Below are 20,759 nucleotides of genomic sequence, written 5' to 3'. Positions count from 1 at the left end.
GTAGCCAAATATCTGGCCTATTGATATTCCCAATCTACTACCTAGGTGGTAGGTAGGACAGCTGCCCTTTCTCCACCTGCAGGGAAATGTCTTCACCTTAGAGTCAGATTTTTCCTATGGCCTAGATGCCCAGATGCACAGCCCCTGCTGACTTTTCCACTGTCTCACTTCCTGTTACACCCACAGTGGCCTTTTCTCTCCTTTCTTCCTAGCCACCAGTTGCCTCCTACCACAGGACCTTTGCTCATGCCGTCCCCCCTGCTTGGAGCAGTTACTCAAAGTGCATTCCACAAATGTTGATGGTTCCCAGATTGTTGTCAGTCTATGATAGCTTTTAGATACTTTTCCTGTAATTTGGCTTTGCTTCAACACCCAGCTGCACGATCAGTGGGTTAGTCCCGTAAAACAGTTCAGATGTTGTCCAACGCACACGGTACACACATACTACTTGCTAGTCCTGAAGCAACCACAATGCAACTGAGGGGAAAATAGCAAGACCTTCACCATGGTTTCAGAAATACCTGCCCAGAAAGTTATCCACTCCCACCCCCAAAGCTTAAAGCAGTGGTAGTCAACCTGGTCCCTACCGCCCACTAGGGGGCGTTCCAGCTTTCATGGTGGGCGAAAGCGGAGCAACCAAAGTATAAATAAAAAGATAGATTTAACGACAGTAAGTTGTTTTATAAAGATTTATTCTGCCAAACTTAGCGAAAATCCGACATTAAGTACTTGGTAAGTAATTATTATTATATGCTTTCACTTGCTGTAACTCTGCTTATACATTTTATAAAGTAAAGTTACGTCCCTACTTTATAAATCACCATTACTGTGGAACCGGTGGGCGGTTAGAAAGTTTTACTACTAACAGAGATACAGAAGTGGGCGGTAGGTATAAAAAGGTTGACTACCCCTGGCTTAAAGGATGATTCCCTCCCCTTTCTTCCATGGTAGCTTCTCAGCCTTCAGGAACAACTCAAGTACCAGCAACTTGAGAACAGTGTTCCAGACCAGGTCCAACATTCCTCCCACAAGCTCTCACAGTACCTTAAAACGACCCTTCCTGAGCCCTGGCCCTAACATTTGCAGGATTGTCTGAGTCAATGGCTAGTTTCCCTGATAGACTCTAAACTGCCGGGAGGTGGAACTGGGTTTCCCCCCAGGGCCCAGCCCTGTGCCTGCCACTTCATTGACACTCAGTTAACATTTATTCAATGAATGAATGAATGAAGTGGGGGGGGGGGGAGACACTACAAAATCCCACAATTTCTAATCCACGCACCAAAGTACCTGGGAGTCTCAACTGTGAGCTCAGAGGGCACTGAAAAATATTTTACATTTGAGGATACACAGCAATCCTCACCATAGGTCAGATGCCATGCACACGATCAACTCTGGGGCCCACCCAAAGGTGGCAGTGACATCATTTCGTTGCCAAGCTGGGTTTTCAGCAGGTGCTGGGAATAAAACCAACCTCCACGTGGAACAGAAGGGAAGGCAGCCATGCCCAACGCAGCTCCCAGGCTTGCAAAGCTGTGCAGGACTCACAGCTGCCCGCATCCCATTGGTGAGTAATTGTGCTTATTTAACAGAGAAATAAAAATACGCTTCTTTCCATTTTTGTTTATGATTTTTTTCAAATGGCTACTGAATTGTTAGGACATAAATTTCTGTAAAGTCGTTTGGAGCTAACCTCGGAATTTTTTGAACCTGTAAGTACCACGAACTGAGAAAGTTTACACGCCTCTGACCTAATTCGTTCTCACTGCAACAGGGACACAGTACATATCCCCATCACAAATATCCTGACACTGGAACTCAAAATCCACGTCCCTCCGTCTGTGTCCAAGGTCCAGGCTCGGTGACTCCAGTAACCACCAACTTGCCTTTGTTTCTCATGTCACTTTCTCTGTCACCTCTCCTGTACCTGCTTAGGTACATTCCTCTCCAACCCCCCTGCCCTGCAGCACAAACAGCCGAAAGCTCCTTTGCTGGCACACAGGTCCCGTCATACAACCCACAGTGCAAGGTGCAGCCCTCTCGTTTAGCACCTGGCTGCCCAGGTCCCAGCCCCCAAATCTTCAGTTTCACTAAGAAATCTCCCATCTTTGTTTTGTTTTTTTGTTTTTAACGTTCCAAATGGCCTGGCCCAAACTATCTATTCTACCCCTCCCTTTCCCTCCTATCTGGTGAGTCACTAGATGAAGATGTATTGATAGTTCTGGTTTCCACCATCAGCATGGATAAATAAGACAAAAGTGAGTCACACACAGACCAGGACCATGCCAAGTGTGGTCCCTAGCTCAACGGTATCAACGGCCACCAGGGAGCGTGTTAGAAACATAAATTCTGGGGCCCACCCAAAGCCTGCAAAACCAGACACTCTCCGGAACGAGGGGCCCAGGAAGCTGTGTTCTAACGAGCCGCCGGGGGATTCTGATGCAGCTCAGGTCTGAGAAGCACCGGCCTAACCTGCAAGCTCATCACCAAACCCCTGTCCTCAGCTTCCAGGAGACACAGCCAGGATATTCAGGGTGGGACAAAAGTAGGTTTACCGTTGGTCATATGGAAAATAATACAATGATTAATAAATAATTCAAGAATAAATTGTGGTTGTGTTTCATGTTCTCATAACTGTAAACCAGCATTTGCCCCATCCTGTATTTCTGGCTTTCCCTACAGTTAGGAGGTGGGCCTCTGCCTGAGCTTGAGCCAACAGCGCATGAACAGAAGTAAAACAGGCCTGGCCCATAACATACATACATACATACATACATACACACACACACACACACACACACACAGTGGAGTGGAATGGAGATCCTCACTGGGGGTATGGCAAAGGCACAAGAGGAAAGGCGCCTGGCCCCTGAATCACCACCCCATCCCCCCTGCAAGAGTCACTTTCTGAGGAACGCCCACATCAGACTGCTGCATGAATAAGTAAGTGCCCGATGTGATAAGGTGCCAAGAAACTGTAAAACTTAGTATTAGCAACGCCATTTTAAAGAGGAAAAGTCAGGCTTCTTACCCCCTCCTTTCTGTGGAGAAAGGAAAGAAAAGAATGCAGGAGCTTCCTGGCTTACAAGGACACCTGGGTCACCTAGTCATAGTTTAGCTAATTCCTAGAATTCTCGGGAAGCGTGCCTGGGGCCACTTGCCACACAGAGCAGAGAAGATAGAATTTATCTAACAACCTTAGAAAATAATGTTTATGTACCTTAATCAAGAATTCCTATACTCGGACTCAGCCTAAAGACATGAAAGTAACGTATACATCTAGACAAAGGGATCACGAGCCCCTCCTTACCCACTCCAACTAGTATGTGATTTGGTCTATAAAGTCAGCCACAGAATTGTAGGGACTTGCTACATGATTTGGGATTGTGCCCCGTGTAGCTAGCCGGCTAATTGATAAATTCCTCAAAATTTCTTCTGTATCCTGCCTTGGTGTCTCTATGTAATCCACGGATTAAAGTACACTACTTTATAACACCCTGACCAGGTAGCTCAGTTGGATAGAACGTGGCCCCGTATGCCAGGGTTGCGGGTTCAATCCCTGGTCAGGGCATATTCAAGAAATTAACCAATGAACACGTAGATAGGTGGAACAACAAATCAATGTCTCTCTCTCTCTCTCACCTTTCCACTCTCTCTAAAATAAAAATACTTAAAAAAAAAAAAAAAAAGCAAGGACCTGACGGGTGGTGGCACAGTGGATAAAACATCAACCTGGAACGCTGAGGTCGCAGGTTCGAAACCCTGGGCTTGCCTGGTCAAGGCACATATGAGAGTTGATGCTTTCTGCCCCCCCTTCTCTCTCTCTCTCTCCTCTCACTCTCAAATTGAATAAATAAAATCTAAAAAAAAGAAAAGAAAGGTGTCTCATTAGGCAACTAAGATCAAGATCGGTTACAACAGCTAGCCTTCCAAATTCACCAGAAATCTTTTCCTAACTTTCTATTTTCAGCTCCTTCTATTTAACATGGGCTTCCATTTCTTTACAGGGGATGAAAGCCAAAGTCCTTCAGCGACAGAACAACTAGGGTAATTTCTGAGCTGCCAATGGTCAAGCCACTGAAGTGCTGTCCCTGCCCTGTCTTTAGGAGTAAATGCTTCCAACCTGCCCTACACTGAATGTCACTGAGACGCCAGCCACGCGGACACTGCTCCTGGCAAGTGGAGCGTTCACAGCGATGATCTCCCAAGTGCAGGGAAGGAAACAGCACCCTGTGTGCCCTCACCCACGCTCCGTGTTGCTACGGCCACGCCCCCCCCCCCCCCCCCGCGCTATGGCCACCCCCACTGATAAACACAGCACTCTGACACAGGGGGAGCAGAAAAGGTAGGGATATCTGAATAGGCTTCAATGGAAAGGGATACACTGTTGGTTAGAAAGGGTAAAGGGTTACTATCTATCTCCCTCCCACTTAGATCGGGAACCTGTCAGCCTTCCTCTCGCCTAGCGGCAGCTTCCCAAATGCCTCCTGTTCAAATAACTAACCATAGATTTGCAAAGGCCACTATTCAGAAGCTGGTACAAAGAAATGAATGGAATGCTGGGAGTTTTTTTTCCCAATAAGGTTGACAGAATAACCAACTGATGTCACATTATGCAAGATATGGGGACATACCTATAATTTTTCACATTACTGATTTCCAGCTGACATCTTAACTCTAACTTTCTGCCTCAGATGAAAAACATTTCCACTACTTCCTAAAATACTTCAGATGTAAATGCACAGGATTGAATCATGTGCGCTCAGGAAGGTCATTAACAATTTATTCCTTTTCTAAAGACAGTTAAAAACGCTATCATATTTGAAGGGGACAACGGGAGACTGATTAAAAATTACAACAAACTAAACACAATATTCTTTCAGTATGGCCTTTGAAAGTCAAGTTAGCTTGCATTATATACAGGTAAGAACTGTCCATATGGCCTTTAAAAGGGTGATTTCGGTTGGTCACATCCCCTGGGAGGAAAGAAATTACATTTGGTTTCCTGCAGGGTCAGGGCTCTGCCAGGAACTGATGTTTAGAGCTCGCAGCTATATCTGAAAGTCACAGGTTTCATTCTAAATGAGAAAGTTAACCACATTTCTAGATGAGGCTTCATTAAACCAAGTGCAATCGCTAGGTAAAATCCTGAAACACACTCTTCAAGGGTTTTCGTTTTAGAGAAATGAATATGGCAAACCTAATTTCCAGTGTGTTCTTTTAAAATTAGTGTTGAGCTTCCGTATTCCGTATGCAACCTGACTGATGTGGAGGTGAACTTAATCGTATACAAAGAGCATATTTTATTTGCTATGTTAACAAACCAAAAAATGTGCTGGAGAGAGAAACGAGGGAATGAGGAGAGAAATCAAACCCAGGGAGACAGACATCTTAATTCTCACCAGGTGGCATCCTTGGCCAGTTCCAAAACTGGGAGCGTGGCCAATGGCAAGCCTCTTCCATGGAAGGGCTGAGGACAAGCCATTGCCTACTTCCATCCTGCAGATAAACCCCACTGCTCTAGAAAGAACACACAGGTGCATACACACTCATACTCACACTAATACCCAGACATGCACACCTTCATTCACAGGTACACACTCATGCTCAGACATGCTCGCACTCATATGCCCACATCTACTCTTGAACTAAATCATGCACTCACACACGGTGTACACACACTCACATATATGTGCACATACATGTACACTCACTTGCACACATTCTTACTTCCATGCACACAGACAAAGCAGCTACCCTTACCTGTCTCTGCTTTCCAAATCTTGCATCTCTAAGGGTCATATGTCTATACCTATCGCCTTTTAATACCCACCCCATTTTACTTTGTGGGGGGGGGGGGAGAAATGGGGCCCACGAGCACACCAACAGCCACGGGTCCAACTACATGTGAGGGAAGTGCAAAGAGAAAGAACTGAGGAGAGGAAGCCCGGGGAAGAAGCTCATTAATACTGACAGGAAGTCACAAGCAAATTACAAGAAAATTACTAAGAGAAAGAAACGCAGGGAAATAAATCTTTTGAAGAGGAACTTTTGCTCGACAGGCAGCTCCTGACAAAGAGCTGAATCATTTCATCTAAATGTAAAAGTGAAAATTAAAATGACAAGAGTAAAGGGCCTCCTGGAAGACAGGGCAGAACTACTTTCACATCCATGCTATTGTTATTTCCGAGAATGTGTCAGGACTCTCTGTTCCCCAGGAGGCCTAGCCCCTCATCTCCACACCAGATACTAGGCCCTGAGCCACCAGAGCCCCTGCCTAGCAGGCCCACCATCCCCCAGGTGGAAGAGGAGCGAGGCCCGCAGCCTGGGGAGCCCCGCAGCCTGGGGAGCCCGCCTCACCTTCCCCAGATCCTCTGCGATGCACCTGCTCCAAACCGCGGGCACCCACTGGACGTGGCCTGTGCTCAGACTTTCATATCTGCCTTGTCCTGACCAATGACAGCATGACCTTCTTCAGCTTAAGACCCTTCCCTGGGTTAAATTATTTACTGCCTGACCATTCCAGAATCCCAATCACTACCCCCCAGCACACCGAAATGGCAGAGACCCTCCCAGAGGCATGGGTCTCTCTGCCTTAGGCACCGACTCCTCGTCCACAGCCTCCTGTCACCAGAGGGCTCCCTGGGGCGGGCACCGGGCTGCAGGGATGGTTCTTTCTGTTAGTCCAAATTTGGAGGGACCCAAAACATGAAAGACAGGAAAGGCCTTGGCCGGTTGGCTCACTGGTAGAGCGTTGGCCTGGCGTGCAAGAGTCTCGGGTTCGATTCCCGGCCAGGGCACACAGGAGAAGCGCCCATCTGCTTCTCCACCCCTCCCCCTCTCCTTCCTCTCTGTCTCTCTCTTCCCCTCCTGCAGCTGAGGCTCCATTGGAGCAAAGATGGCCTGGGCGCTGGGGATGGCTCCTTGGCCTCTGCCCCAGGTGCTAGAGTGGCTCTGGTCGCAACAGAGCGACGCCCCGGAGGGGCAGAGCATCACCCCCTGGTGGGCGTGCCGGGTGGATCCTGGTCGGGCGCATGCGGGAGTCTGTCTGACTGTCTCTCCCCGTTTCCATCTTCAGAAAAATACAAAAAAAAAAGAAAAGAAAGACAGGAACAAGGTCCGCCGTTTACACATCAAAGCTTTATTGTCTAGCTTGGCCAAGCGGCGGCAGCTCCGACAGAAATCTGAGGGAGAGCACGCCGGCCCTTTGTTCTACTTAGTTTTTATAGTTTTATAAGTGGGAAGTACAGAAGCAAAAATTGTAATTAGGAGCCCTTTACCACTATTGGTTATAGTCATATGTCCTTTAACATGATAGGACCATGTTCAATTTGCAAGCCATACATCATTTTGGAGAAAACAAAATTTACAAGCCAACACAATGGTAGAAAGATGTCTCTTTACATATTAAAGGCATTCCTATATTACAGAGGTCCTCAAACTACGGCCCGCGGGCCACATGTGGCCCCCTGAGGCCATTTATCCAGCCCCGCCACACTTCCAAAAGGGACATCTCTTTCATTGGTGGTCAGTGAGAGGAGCACGTTGACCATCTCATTAGCCAAAAGCAGGGCCATAGTTCCCATTGAAATACTGGTCAGTTTGTTGATTTAAATTTACTTGTTCTTTATTTTAAATATTGTATTTGTTCCTATTTTGTTTTTTTACTTTAAAATAAGGTATGTGCAGTGTGCATAGGAATTTGTTCATAGTTTTTTTATAGTCCGGCCCTCCAGCGGTCTGAGGGACAGTGAACTGGCCCCCTGTGTAAAAAGTTTGGGGATCCCTGCTGTATTATCTAGTGTTCATCTGCTATCTCTCTGTCCAGAGTCACACATGTTAACCACACGCATTTACATAGGAGAGGTAGTTTCGGTGGGGACAAATGTCTGCAAATGGCTCATTGCTATGAGAAAAGGTTTATTTTGGCTTTTCTCTTCCTGCACCTGCCTAGCCATTCACTCCTTTCCCCACAGGTGTGGTGGAATGTCAGGGAATCCATGTTTTCCTTCCCTTTGCATTTACAATACAATGCCAAGAGCCATCCTGGTTATGCCAATTACACAGTACAGAGACTATTCTCACAATTTCTCTGCACACCTTAACCCAAATTAATAAAATGTTCCTCAAGCCTCCCAAAATATTAATATTAATTCTGCAGCTTTTGGTACTTTACAACACCTGCGGGTGAGGTGGCTCAGCAGCTCCTCACTTTCCAGCACTGTACAGACTGATTCTTCTGCTGCCTTCCGATTCCACTCTGCCCGTAACCACTCAAAATAGCACCACGTTTGAAATCTAGAATCCTCATGTTTCTGAAACTTCCAATCTACTGCTGACAGAAAGTAAAAAACACCAGGGGGGGAAATAAATCAGCAAAGCAGAACATAGTAAGTCAAGTGTGGATGCATTTTCCCAGGTTTACCTGAACTCTTCAAAATTCGTATCACCTGTTGATCATATTCTGAGCCCTTTCATCGTCAGAGATCATCAACATAATAAAATTCTCCAAAAAGCTACCTCCTTGGAGCCGCCGGTCTCCACAAGAGAGGGCGTTTACAGGTGGGCCTGTAAGGCCTTGATCATTGGGGTCTCCTCACCTCAGGGGAGTTCACACTCAAAACCCTTCAGAGTTTCTGGCTTGGAAGAGGAGGATTAAGCTTCCAGAATTTCCTTCGTGATAAACAGACTTCCTAGAGAGGAAGATGCTAGATCCTACCATCCAAACCACACAACAGGGTCTACGGCACAGCACCTGCGGGCAACCCCGATCCTAGCCAAGCCTTGAAGGCTACAGTTCTTCAATGCATGGAATTGGCGGCAGTGGCTGCAGAATCCCAGCGGCCTTCGTCCGTCTCTCAGCTGCTCACTACTCAATCCTGTGGCCAGAGTTCCTCCGCTGCCACCACCATCCCCCAAACCACCAAGAGACAGACATTCCCACATCCCTCAATTGTCATCGGGTCCTGAGGGCTCAACCTCAACCATGGACAAACATATTCTATTATATATATTGTGTGCAGGTATGCCATACAAGTTTAATCTCAACATACCAGAAAAACTCAATGTGGCCATTGAGCAAAACCATTACGTTAGCCTTCAGACATCTTACATATAAACTGAACCACTAATAAAAAGGGTTGTTGCCTGACCAGGCGGTGGCGCAGTGGATACAGCGTCGGACTGGGATGCAGAGGACCCAGGTTCAAGACCCCGAGGTCACCAGCTTGAGCGCGGGCTCATCTGGTTTGAGCAAAGCTCACCAGCTTGGACCCAAGGTCGCTGGCTCGAGCAAGGGGTTACTTGGTCTGCTGAAGGCCCGCAGTCAAGGCACTTATGAAAAAGCAATAAATGAACAACTAAGGTGTCGCAACGAAAAACTAATGATTGATGCTTCTCATCTCTCTCCGTTCCTGTCTGTCTGTCCCTATCTATCCCTCTCTCTGACTCTCTGTCTCTGTAAAAAAAAAGGGGGGGGGGTTTGTTGATATTTACAGAGCACTTTCTGTGTCCCTCACTGTGTGCTGCACACATATGAACTCACTGACACCTCCAAGCAGTCCCAGGAAGTAGATGTGCCTGAACCATTCCTACAGATAAAAAAAAACTTGGAGCACAGAAACATTAACGATGCGCCTAAGACCTTCCAGAGAGGACACGATGGGGCTAGATTTGAACTCAGGCAGTCTAACGTTACAGCCCATGGCTCTAAACCAGCAGTCTTCAACTGGTGTGCCACAAGAAGTATTAAAACAAGCAATACCTATTTACCTCTTTTCCCTTAGATGGGCAAATAAAAAAAAAATGACAACAGCCAACACAACAATAGCCATCTGATGTGAATGAATCAAAATTATACTTATTTTTTTGTCAGATAAACAAAAAATATACATTTTGATGTACTGCAGAAATTGTTTATGTGTGCCATGGGATGAAAATGGTTGGAAAACACTGCTCTACACCATTCAGATATTGTGTGCTGATTAACATAAAGTTTTCACTGTAAAGATGCAAAAATATAGGGTTAAAGACACTGAGAGAAACAGGACAGAAGTACAGACGACAATGAACCAAACACCAGCATGCTGGGAGGTTCCAGAATCCTGTTGACCAGAGTGTGACAGGCACACAGAAAACAAAGACACACAGATTCAAAACAATATAATCATGTTTTAAGTTTTACAAATAATTATATATGCCAAGAAAAAATATGACTTTTTTAAAATTTGAAAACCTTTTCCAAAATGGCTTTAAAAAAAAAAAATCAAACATTTAAAAGTAAAAATTTTTTTTTTTTTTACAGAGGCAGAGATAGACAGGGACAGACAGACAGGAACGGAGAGAGATGAGAAGCATCAATCATTAGTTTCTCGTTGCGCATTGCGACTTCTTAGTTGTTCATTGATTGCTTTCTCATATGTGCCTTGACCGTGGGCCTTCAGCAGACCGAGTAACCCCTTGCTGGAGCCAGCGACCTTGGGTCCAAGCCGGTGAGCTTTTTGCTCAAACCAGATGAGCCCGCGCTCAAGCTGGCGACCTTGGGGTCTCGAACCTGGATCCTTCCACATCCCAGTCTGACGCTCTAGCTACTGCTCCACCGCCTGGTCAGGCTAAAAGTAAAAATTTTTATTGATCACATTTATTGATCACGACTACACCTCATAGCAAAATAGATACTTGGTATGTTAAAAGCTTAAATTTTTTAAAAAATAAATTGTATTAGTTTTAACAATATACCTAATATTAGATATTATATATAATATACTTTATATTAATTATGTAACATTGTTATAATTAGGAGAAATACGGGTGAATATTTTTAAACTCTTAAGATGGAGAAAGCATCATGACAGGACAGCAAAACCATTTAAAAAGTATTGACTCATATTACTAAATAATAAGTAAAAATATCTAATATCTCTAAAGTAAAAAACAATCCATAAATATAATTAAAAGACAACCAACACAGTTTTTGAAAATTTTGAATTGCCTTGTCCTCTAAAAAACAAACAAACAAACAGCTTGACCAGACGGTGGCACAGTGGATAGAGCATTGGACTGGGACACAGAGAACCCAGGTTTGAAACCCCAAGGTCACTGGCTTGAGTGCGGGCTCACCAGTTTGAGCACAGGGTCGCTGGGTTGAGTGTGGGATCATAGACATGACCCCATGGTCGCTGGCTTGAGCCCAAGGTTGCTGGCTTGAGCAAGGGGTCACAGACTCAGCTGGAGCCCTCCCAGTCAAGGCACATATGCAAAGCAATCAATGAACAACTAAGAAGCCACAATGAAGAATGGATGCTTCTCTTCTCTCTCCCTTCCTGTCAGTCCCTATCCACACACACACACACACACACACACACAAAACAAAAACAAAAAGACTGTTCCTTACAGTTTGGGTCAATGCTTCTAAAATCCATTGGGGAACTTGTTAAACCCACAGATTCCTGACTCCCAAACATACCTAGAAGATCAGAATCCTTGTGGATGAAGTCAGGAAATCAGGAATGTAAACTTCAAAGTTTCCCTAAATCACCTATATTCATACTGGCTTGTATAAGAACCAGTATAAAACCAGAGTCAGGATACAACCTCACAACGTTACCCGTCACCCAGCGTTTCTTCTAGTCTGCCAGACCGTCCCCACAATCATCCACTCGGCAAACCCCCGAGGACCCGTGTGCCCATTCGATGAGTGGGATATATTACTTGAGTACAACCTGACCTCACTCTGTCTTGGTCTGAAAGCTGCTAAATCACAACAGCCCAGGCAGGCAGTGAATTTCTTGGCTGTGTCACTTTGGAAGTATTTTTGAGGCAGATTTAAAGAAACATTCCAAAATCACCTGGCTTAGAGTTCCTGCATAATCCGATCACCGGCCAGCATCGGACAGGTGCCCATTTGCGCAGAGGGGCCCCAGGGGCCAGGCTGAAGAAAGTACCTGAAGATTTAGAACTTCCAGGCTAAGTAGCAGCTGCCTTCAACTCTCCCTCCTCCCCCCGCCATAAAGCACCAGCATAAGTCAAAGTGACTTCTAACACAAGGTCTGATGCACAGCACTTGGACTGGACGTATGATGAGATTCGATCTGCTTCTAAGGGCTAGGTCAGTGGTCGGCAAACCGCGGCTCGCGAGCCACATGCGGCTCTTTGGCCCCTTGAGTGCACCTCTTTGGCCAGCTTAGGAGTACCCTAACTAAGTTAATAACACTGTACCTATCTATATAGGTTAAGTTTTAAAAATTTGGCTCTGAAAAGAAATTTCAATCGTTGTACTGTTGATATTTGGCTCTGTTGACTAATGAGTTTGCCAACCACTGGGCTAGGTGATTTAATACCAAGAGAACTGAGACCTGTCTAACAATTATTAATACAGGCTTGTAGAATATTGCCTCCTCGCCTTCAGAACCCCTATTAACTCTTGAGTTTCTGGTGCCTTTAGGTGAGAACATCACACTATTTTAAGTAAACTGTCAAATATCAAGACGGATCTTAACGCTCACAACTCACACTCCCATTCTCGCCATCCACAACGCTCGGAACTTACCTAGGGACCCTTGACATGGGCTGAGTCTTGATTCAAGTCTGTGCTTTGGAACACAGACTAGAAGCTTGAACATATACAGGGGGAAAGCTTCTGATACTTGCTAGAGCCCTGGGGTAAAGATGGGTGGGCGTTCCCCACCAAAATGGAGAGAGAGGGGATGGCCTATGGGGACCAGGGGAAGCAATCTGGATCATAAGCTGGCCTCCCCGTTGAGCTTTCCCCAAAATCCCCGGCTGAGTCAGGCCCCAAACTCCACTGTCCCTGGATCAAAGTGTTCCTCATTTTCCCCTCAGGGTGACAGCATAGAAGAGGCGGGATTTGGTAGTGCACCTGCGTATGGCCTGCACCTGTGCTTTCCAAGCCTGAGCTGCATCAGAATCACTTGGAAGCTTGTTAAAAGGCAGCTTCCCGACACCTCCCCCAGAGTTTCTGATTCAGGAGCTCTGGGGTGGGGCACAAGAACCTGAACCCCTAACAAGCCCCCAGGTGAGGCTGCTGCTGCTGCGGCTGCCAGTAGGAGCACGCTCCGAGAACCAGTGGTTCTCATTTTTGTGATAAGGTACTTTACCCACTCTGAGCTTGGAGGCCTGCGTCTGCAGAGCAGCAGGCTGGCTGGCTGGCTCTTTTGCAGACCGTTCCATCCTCACTGTGCCTAAAGGTCTGTCTGGTTACAAAACAAGAGCTTCCAAAAGTACCTATCACATTTCTCAGTGCAGAACGTAAATCGGATCTGACACTCACGTTGCGTTGTATCAGCAGTTTAGTTAATTGACTACATTGCCAACAAGAGAGAACTTAAGACAAGGGCCTGTGTTTGTTCTTTTTCGGGGGCACCGTGGAAATATTTGGAATGTAACATAACTCACTCCTGGTTCTCAACATGGCCCGCTGTACGCAGGGTCTTTGATATAGACAGAGGCGGATTTAACTGTGGGCGCACCAGGCACATGCCCGGGGCCCCGACTTCTGAAGGGCCCCGCAAAACCCCAACTTTACACTTTTTTCTAATGACACCAAGTTTGGTTTCATATGTGCAATTTTAACAATAATAGTACAAAATATTTTTATTTATTTAAAAACATGGTTAACATGTATTTTTATTTTCCCTGTTTCTCTCTTTTTTTTAAGGGGCTCAATATTTTCTTCTGTACCCGGGGCCTCAACTGACCTTAATCCTTCTCTGGATATGGATAAAGCATTATGGACACAGTCACTCATTTTCTGGTTAAAAGAAACAATCTATTCAAACCCAACTGTATGAAGTTAGTTTGATTCCAAAACTAAGTTTTATTTCCAAGAATTCACTCATTTCCTTGAAAAAAAATTTTTTTAACTGTGTACCTACTACTGAGATAAGGTACTCTGCTACATGCTAAGGCCACATGGGGGAGAGGGGACACAAGGTCCCTCTGCTTGGGGAGAGGGTGTGGAGGAACAGAAGCAAACAATACAATATTCACCAAAATAAATGCAAAACTACAGCTGTCAGAAGTGTCTCATGGTAAGAGTAGAATGGGACCTAGCTAGGGAGTTCCCAAGGACAAAATGTCCATAAACTGTGCCTGACCAGGCGGTGGCGCAGTAGAGTGTCAGACTGGGATGCGGGAGGACCCAGGTTCAAGACCCTGAGATCGCCAGCTTGAGCGTGGGCTCATCTGGTTTGAGCAAAGCTCACCAGCTTGGACCCAAGGTCGCTGGCTCAAGCAAGGGGTTGTTACTCAGTCTGCTGAAGGCCCACGGTCAAGGCACATATGAGAAAGCAATCAATGAACAACTTAGGCGTCGCAATGAAAAACTGATGATTGATGCTTCTCATCTCTCTCTGTTCCTGTCTGTCCCTGTCTATCCGTCTCTCTGACTCTCTCTCTCTGTCCCTGTAAAATAAATAAATAAATAAATAAATATGTCCATAACCTGGTGAATGGATAAGCAAAATGTAATCTAGCCATACAATGGAATACCGTTTAGCAATAAAAAGAACAGAACACTAATACACGCTACAACATGGGTGAACCTCAAAAATCCTGTACGAAGAGAAAGAAGCCAGATGCAAAGGATGACATATTGAATCCTCCCATGGGTAGGAAACATCCAGAAAAGGGAGAGTTAGAGAGCCAAAACACCATCAGTGGCTGGCGAGGACAGAGGACGGGGTCGGGATTAACTATAAACTGGCTAGAGGGGATTATTTAGGTTAGTTGAGAACTCGACTGTGGTGATAGCTGCGTGACTATATAAAGGAACTAAAAATGACTGCATTGTACACTTGCAATGGGTAAACTTTACGATGTGTAAATTAGACCTTAAGGTGTTTGAGGGAGATATATTTTCTTTTTTCTTTTTACTTATCAGGGTGGCAATGGTTAATAAATTCATACATTGTACTGTGTGTTCACCACCCCAAGTCAAGTCTCCACCCATCACCATTTATCCGCCTTTCCCTTCCTCAGCCTCCCCACCCCCCTTTCCCTCTGGTCGTCACCGTCACCGTACTGTTAGGTCTATGCGCCTTTCTTTTTTTCGCTTAGTCCCTTCACCTTTTCCACCCAGCCCCGAAACTGCCCTCCCCTCTGACAGCCGTCAGTCTGTTCTATCTGTGAATAAAGGTGTTTAAAAAAATTAAAAAAGAATCTCAGGGTCCCTGGCAACAGCCTACACCGGGTGAAGGTAGCAGAATTACTGCCCGGGTTTAACTGACAAGACCTGATAATGAAGTAGGAATTCGGAGTTAGGAATGCACCTGAGAAGCCTTTAAAACACTCAAGAGATGTCCATTAGCAACTGGGTGAATGGATCTGGAGATACAAAGTTGAAATCACCTGCAAATAAGTAGCCATAGAGGCCAAACTCACTCGGCCAAAGGCATGGACGAGATTGCATAGATCACCTGTGTCAAATGCTAACAAAATGTCAATAAGAACTCTACAATGCCACGTTCGTGACCATACACTAATCTACCTGCATATTTCAAGCTTTATGGATTCCCATAACCCAATTTTATTGTGAAGCAATAAAAAATTATCGTTGATGTAGCAAGCCGGTGAGAAACAGGAAAAGGGCTCCCCTTAACTTCCAAGCAGGTATTGTCTACATCCGCCGTTTCCCAACATCCATGCTCCATTTTTTTTGTTGTTGTTTTTGTTTTTGTTTTTTTCTTTCTTTTTCTGAAGCTGGAAACGGGGAGAGACAGTCAGACAGACTCCCGCATGCGCCCGACCGGGATCCACCCGGCACGCCCACCAGGGGTGATGTTCTGCCCCTCCGGGGCATCGCTCTCCAGTGACCAGAGCCACTCTAGTGCCTGGGGCAGAGGCCAAGGAGCCATCCCCAGAGCCCGTGCCATCTTTGCTCCAATGGAGCCTTGGCTGTGGGAGGGGAAGAGAGAGACAGAGAGGAAGGGGGGGGTGTGGAGAAGCAAATGGGCGCTTCTCCTATGTGCCCTGGCCGGGAATCGAACCCGGGTCCCCCGCACGCCAGGCCGACGCTCTACCGCTGAGCCAACCAGCCAGGGCCCATGCTCCATTTTTACTGGGAACAGTGGGACGACTACAGGGTTGAAACCAGGGGCTGGCGCTGATTAAATCATGGTCTGAAACCAGGTATAGCAGAAGCAGCTAACTATCTACCTCCAGATACCAATTTTCTCTTGTCTCTCAAATCAAGAAAAGTCCCATTTTTAGCTAGGGCTGATGCACTATGCCCATCTTCCTTTCAGCTAGCTCTTGCTCATTTGACTAAGTTTTTGCTAATGAGGAACAGTAATGTATTAGACTCCTTCCTTCCTGCACCTGCTTTTTTGGGGGGAAGATTAAACAATGGCTAGAATGCCAAAATTTCTCTTGGACTTTGAGGACAGATCTGAGAAATATAGCAAAGTGGAAATTTAAAAGGAGCTTGAACCTCAGAAAGCCATGGCTCCCCAAATCAACCCTGAAAAGCTTACCTCCAAACTCCTATTATGTGACCCAAAAATAAAGCCTGAACATTAGTATCATGTGGCATTATGGACTGAATTTTGTCCCCCCAAAATCCTATGTTAAAGCCCTAACCCTCAATGTGACTGTATTTGGAGATAGGGCCTAGATGGGAGAAATTGTGATTAAATGAGGTCAAAATGGTAGGGCACTTGGTATGACAAATAGCATCTTATAAGAAGAGATGTCAGAGAGCTTTCTCTCTGTGCACACAGCAAAATGGTAGCCATCTACAGCCCGAAAGAAAAGGCCTCAGAATGAAACTTACTTTACCTGCAACCTCATCTTAAACTTCCCAGCCTCCCGAACTGTGAGAAACAGAGATCTGTTGTTGGGCCACCCAGTCTGTGATATCATGGTATAGCAACCCCAGCAAACTAATATACCTGGAGACTGCTTACAAATCCAAGTCCCTGGCATGCACTTAAGTCAATTAAATTAGTCTCTAGGCTAGGGCTTCAGACCCAGGTATTAATAGTTCTTCCAAGCTCCCTAGGTGAATGCAATTGCAGCCAAATTTGAGAATCCATGCTGACTCCACCTTTGGGCAGATCTATTGATCACAGCTGAACACCAATCCTGACACATCAACACATCTGACTCATCTTCCCTGTACAAATATGAACATCTTTCAAACTGGATTATGCCTAATAACTTCCACAAACATTTATCAACCCTACTACAGTATATGCCAGGTACTAAGAATACACTGGTAAACCAGTCACAACTCCCACCCTCAAGAAGCTTATAGTTAGGTTAACTGAAAAGATACATGAATTTGTTCTATGAGCAAAAGCAAGAAACTATGTAACTACTACAATTATTTGTTGGGAATCATAGTGCAGAGCACAGAAAAAGTACATGGATGAGTAGAAATCATATCACCACATTAAATGTAAAGTTCATTACCTACTAGAATCTAAGTAGTGTTTCAGAAAGCACTCAGTAATTCATTGCTGAGAAGAATTCAACATTATTGCTACATCCCCATTACTTACACACACACACACACACACACACTCTCTCTCTCTCTCTCTCTCTCTCTCTCTCAGCATGAGAAATTATCCTTAGTCAACTAATCTGAGTGTAGGTCAAATTCACTTTTGTGATGGGGTGAAACTCAAAATCTCTCCCTCTTCAAACAAACTGAAGGTTGCCAGATGAGAAGGTGTAGGGGGCTATAAGTGTAAAAACTGAAGGGATTAAGAAGTACAAATTGGCAGTTATAAAAAGTTATGGGGAGGCTCTGGCCGGTTGGCTCAGTGGTAGAGCGTCAGTCTGGCGTGCAGGAGTCCCGGGTTTGATTCCCAGCCAGGGCACACAGAAGTGCCCATCTGCTTCTCTACCCCTCCCCCTCTCCTTCCTCTCTGTCTCTCTCTTCTCCTCCCGCAGCCAAGGCTCCACTGGAGCAAAGTTTGCCCGGGCGCTGAGGATGGCTCTGTGGCCTCTGCCTCAGGCGCTAGAATGGCTCTGATTGCGGCAGAGCGACGCCCCCTGGTGGGCATGCCAGGTGGATCCCGGTCAGGCACATGCGGGAGTCAGTCTGACTGCCTCCCCGTTTCCAGCTTCGGAAAAATATATAAAAAAAAAAAAAGTTATGGGGATGTAAAGTAGATCATAGGGAAAATAGTCAATAATATTCTAATAACTGTGTATGGTGTCAGATGGGTACCAGACTTATTAAGGTGATCCCTTTGTAATTTATATAAATGTTTAATCACTATGCTGTACGCCTGAAACCAATATAAAATAGTGCGTGTCAGCTGTAACTGAAAAACAACAGAATTTATTTTTTTTAATCAGGCTTAGTATAATCTACACTTCATATTTAAGATCATCAGGAACAATGCTGCATTAATGTCAAGAAATTCAAGCTCCAAGAACTGTGCGATAGATGCACAAATGAAGCGTTTACCGTTGATCATAAAGCTTTCAAAACACGCACTCCCTTTAGATCCTCACATGATCGATCACCATCACACTGTGTAGAGGATAAAGAGTCGTTTCATCATTTTTCAGAGTTAACATAAAAACAATAATTACTCCCCCAACGACTATTTAAGATTATATCCATTTGAGAATCAAACACTCCAGGTTCTAAGCATAAAGACCACATGTCCCAGAGGAGCTAATCAAATGGAAATACCTTATATTTTCTGCAAACGATAAATAAAATGATAAGAATGGAGGCAAGCCAAAACAGTATTGTCTGCATAAAATAATAAAGATGTCTAACTTGTGTGAGTTTTTAAAGGACAGAACTAAAATAATGAGCGACAGCATGTAAGATGGGAAGGGAATCAAGGAAATTGTTCAACTGGATTTGGAAAAGGGATTAGTATAGTTAACATCTTATTTATTTATTTTTTTGTGACAGAGACAGAGAGAGGGACAGACAGGAAGGGAGAGAGATGAGAAGCATCAATTCTTCATTGTGGCACTTTAGTTGTTAATTGACTGCTTTCTCATATGTGCCTTAATGGGGGGGAGACAGCTACAGCAGAGTGAGTGACCCCTTGCTCAAGCCAGTGACCTTGGGCTCAAACCAGCAATCTTGGGCTTCAAGCCAGTGACCTTTGGGCTCAAGCCTGCAACCATGGGGTCATGTCTAAGATCCCACCCTCAAGCCAGCGGCCCTGCGCTCAGCCTGGTGAGCCCATGCTTAAGCCTGATGAGCCCACACTCAAGCCAGTGACCTCGGGGTTTCAAACCTGGGTCCTCTGCATCCTAGTCCAGTGTTCTATCCACTGAGCCACTGCCTGGTCAGGCCGTAGTTAACATTTTAAAGTTCAGTATGCATAGGAAAACTTTAAGAAAAATCACTAACATAATAGTGTGTAAATTTCAAAACAGTAGAAAGAAAAAATGGCATATTAACAAAGAAATAAAAATTCAATCTAGCCCCAATAAAGACAAGAGGAAGAATACAGAAAAAGTGGGATGAACAGAAACCAGGGATTACAATGGCACACACATGTCCAAATGTATCAATCATCACAGAAAATATAAATGAACTAAATTTGGCAGTTAAACAACAGATTCTGTAAATTAAAAACTTTATTAATCCGAATACACACCTAAGGCACAAGGACGTGAAAATAAGATAAAAACCCAGGTATACCAGTCCTATGGCAACCAACATTAGAAAAGACAAATAGTAAGACAAAAAAATTTTTTTTTAAGAAATTAAAGAAAAAGAGCCTGACCTGTGGTGGCGCAGTGGATAAAGCATCGACCTGGAAATGCTGAGGTCGCCGGTTCGAAATCCTGGGCTTGCCTGGTCAAGGCACATATGGGAGTTGATGCTTCCAGCTCCTCCCCCCCTTCTCTCTCTCTGTCTCTCCTCTCTCTCTGTCTCTCCCTCTCCTCTCTAAAAAAATGAATAAATAAATTTAAGATTTTTTTTGAAAAAAAGAAATTAAAGAAAAAGATATGATCTCAATAAAGGCAGAAAATAATATATGACCATTTAATATCCACTTACAGGAGAGATTAAAAAAAAAAACTCTTAGCAAATCAGAAATAGCAGAAAACTGCCTTACGTGATAAATGGTGTTTAAAGCACATGCAAGCATTCACATGAACATACACACATTCACACAGCAACCCTAAAACTGAAATCTGAAAATAATAAAAAGCTGTCCTATGAAAGCCATCAAGACAAAAATGTTCACAATCTTTATTACTTCTATACAATAACTGTATTGAACTCCTAGTGTGGTATAGAACTAGTATAATTATAAAAGAAAAATAAATTAAAATTCTAAGAATTGGGAAAAAATGTAAATGTCTATAGAAAACACAGAAAAATATTTAACAGAAAACAACTAGATTTAAAAGATTTCAGCAATGTATAGATTAAACTATTGAATATTTTTAAAACTATATTTCTATGTATCAACAAAGTTAAAAAAAAATTAAACAAATCATTTACTTCTGGTTGTGCAGCCTCGCCTGCCCCTGATGAGATCTCTACCTCCTGGTCTCTAGACCGCGTGCCATGGGTGATTTCTCACTAGCTGTTTTCTACTCGGCCTCTGTCCTCCACTCATACCAGACCCATCACTCCCTAAAATATCTCCCCACTTCTCAGGTTGGTCTTCAAAGAAAAAGTATACAGTATAGGGGCCAACACCACTGCAGTCAGTTCCTTTAAATAGCAGTTATTTCATCTCTATTACCCTGGTATAGGTTTTTAGATATTTATTTTGTAATGTTATTTCACTGATTCCATCAATTGT

General features: G+C 44.5%; 1 protein-coding gene across 1 annotated transcript in view; it reads right to left on the bottom strand.

Annotated features, from left to right (window-relative positions):
- OSBPL10 (oxysterol binding protein like 10) overlaps window positions 1-20,759 on the bottom strand; it is a 295,305-nt gene that overhangs the window by 186,718 nt on the left and 87,828 nt on the right. The gene's annotated exons all lie outside the window — the stretch shown is intronic.

This window comes from Saccopteryx bilineata, chromosome 10, assembly GCF_036850765.1.
Source record: "Saccopteryx bilineata isolate mSacBil1 chromosome 10, mSacBil1_pri_phased_curated, whole genome shotgun sequence".
Classification (NCBI taxonomy): domain Eukaryota; kingdom Metazoa; phylum Chordata; class Mammalia; order Chiroptera; family Emballonuridae; genus Saccopteryx; species Saccopteryx bilineata.
The sequence above is the reverse complement of the archived record's forward strand: the minus strand, read 5'-3'. Positions and strand labels throughout refer to the sequence as shown.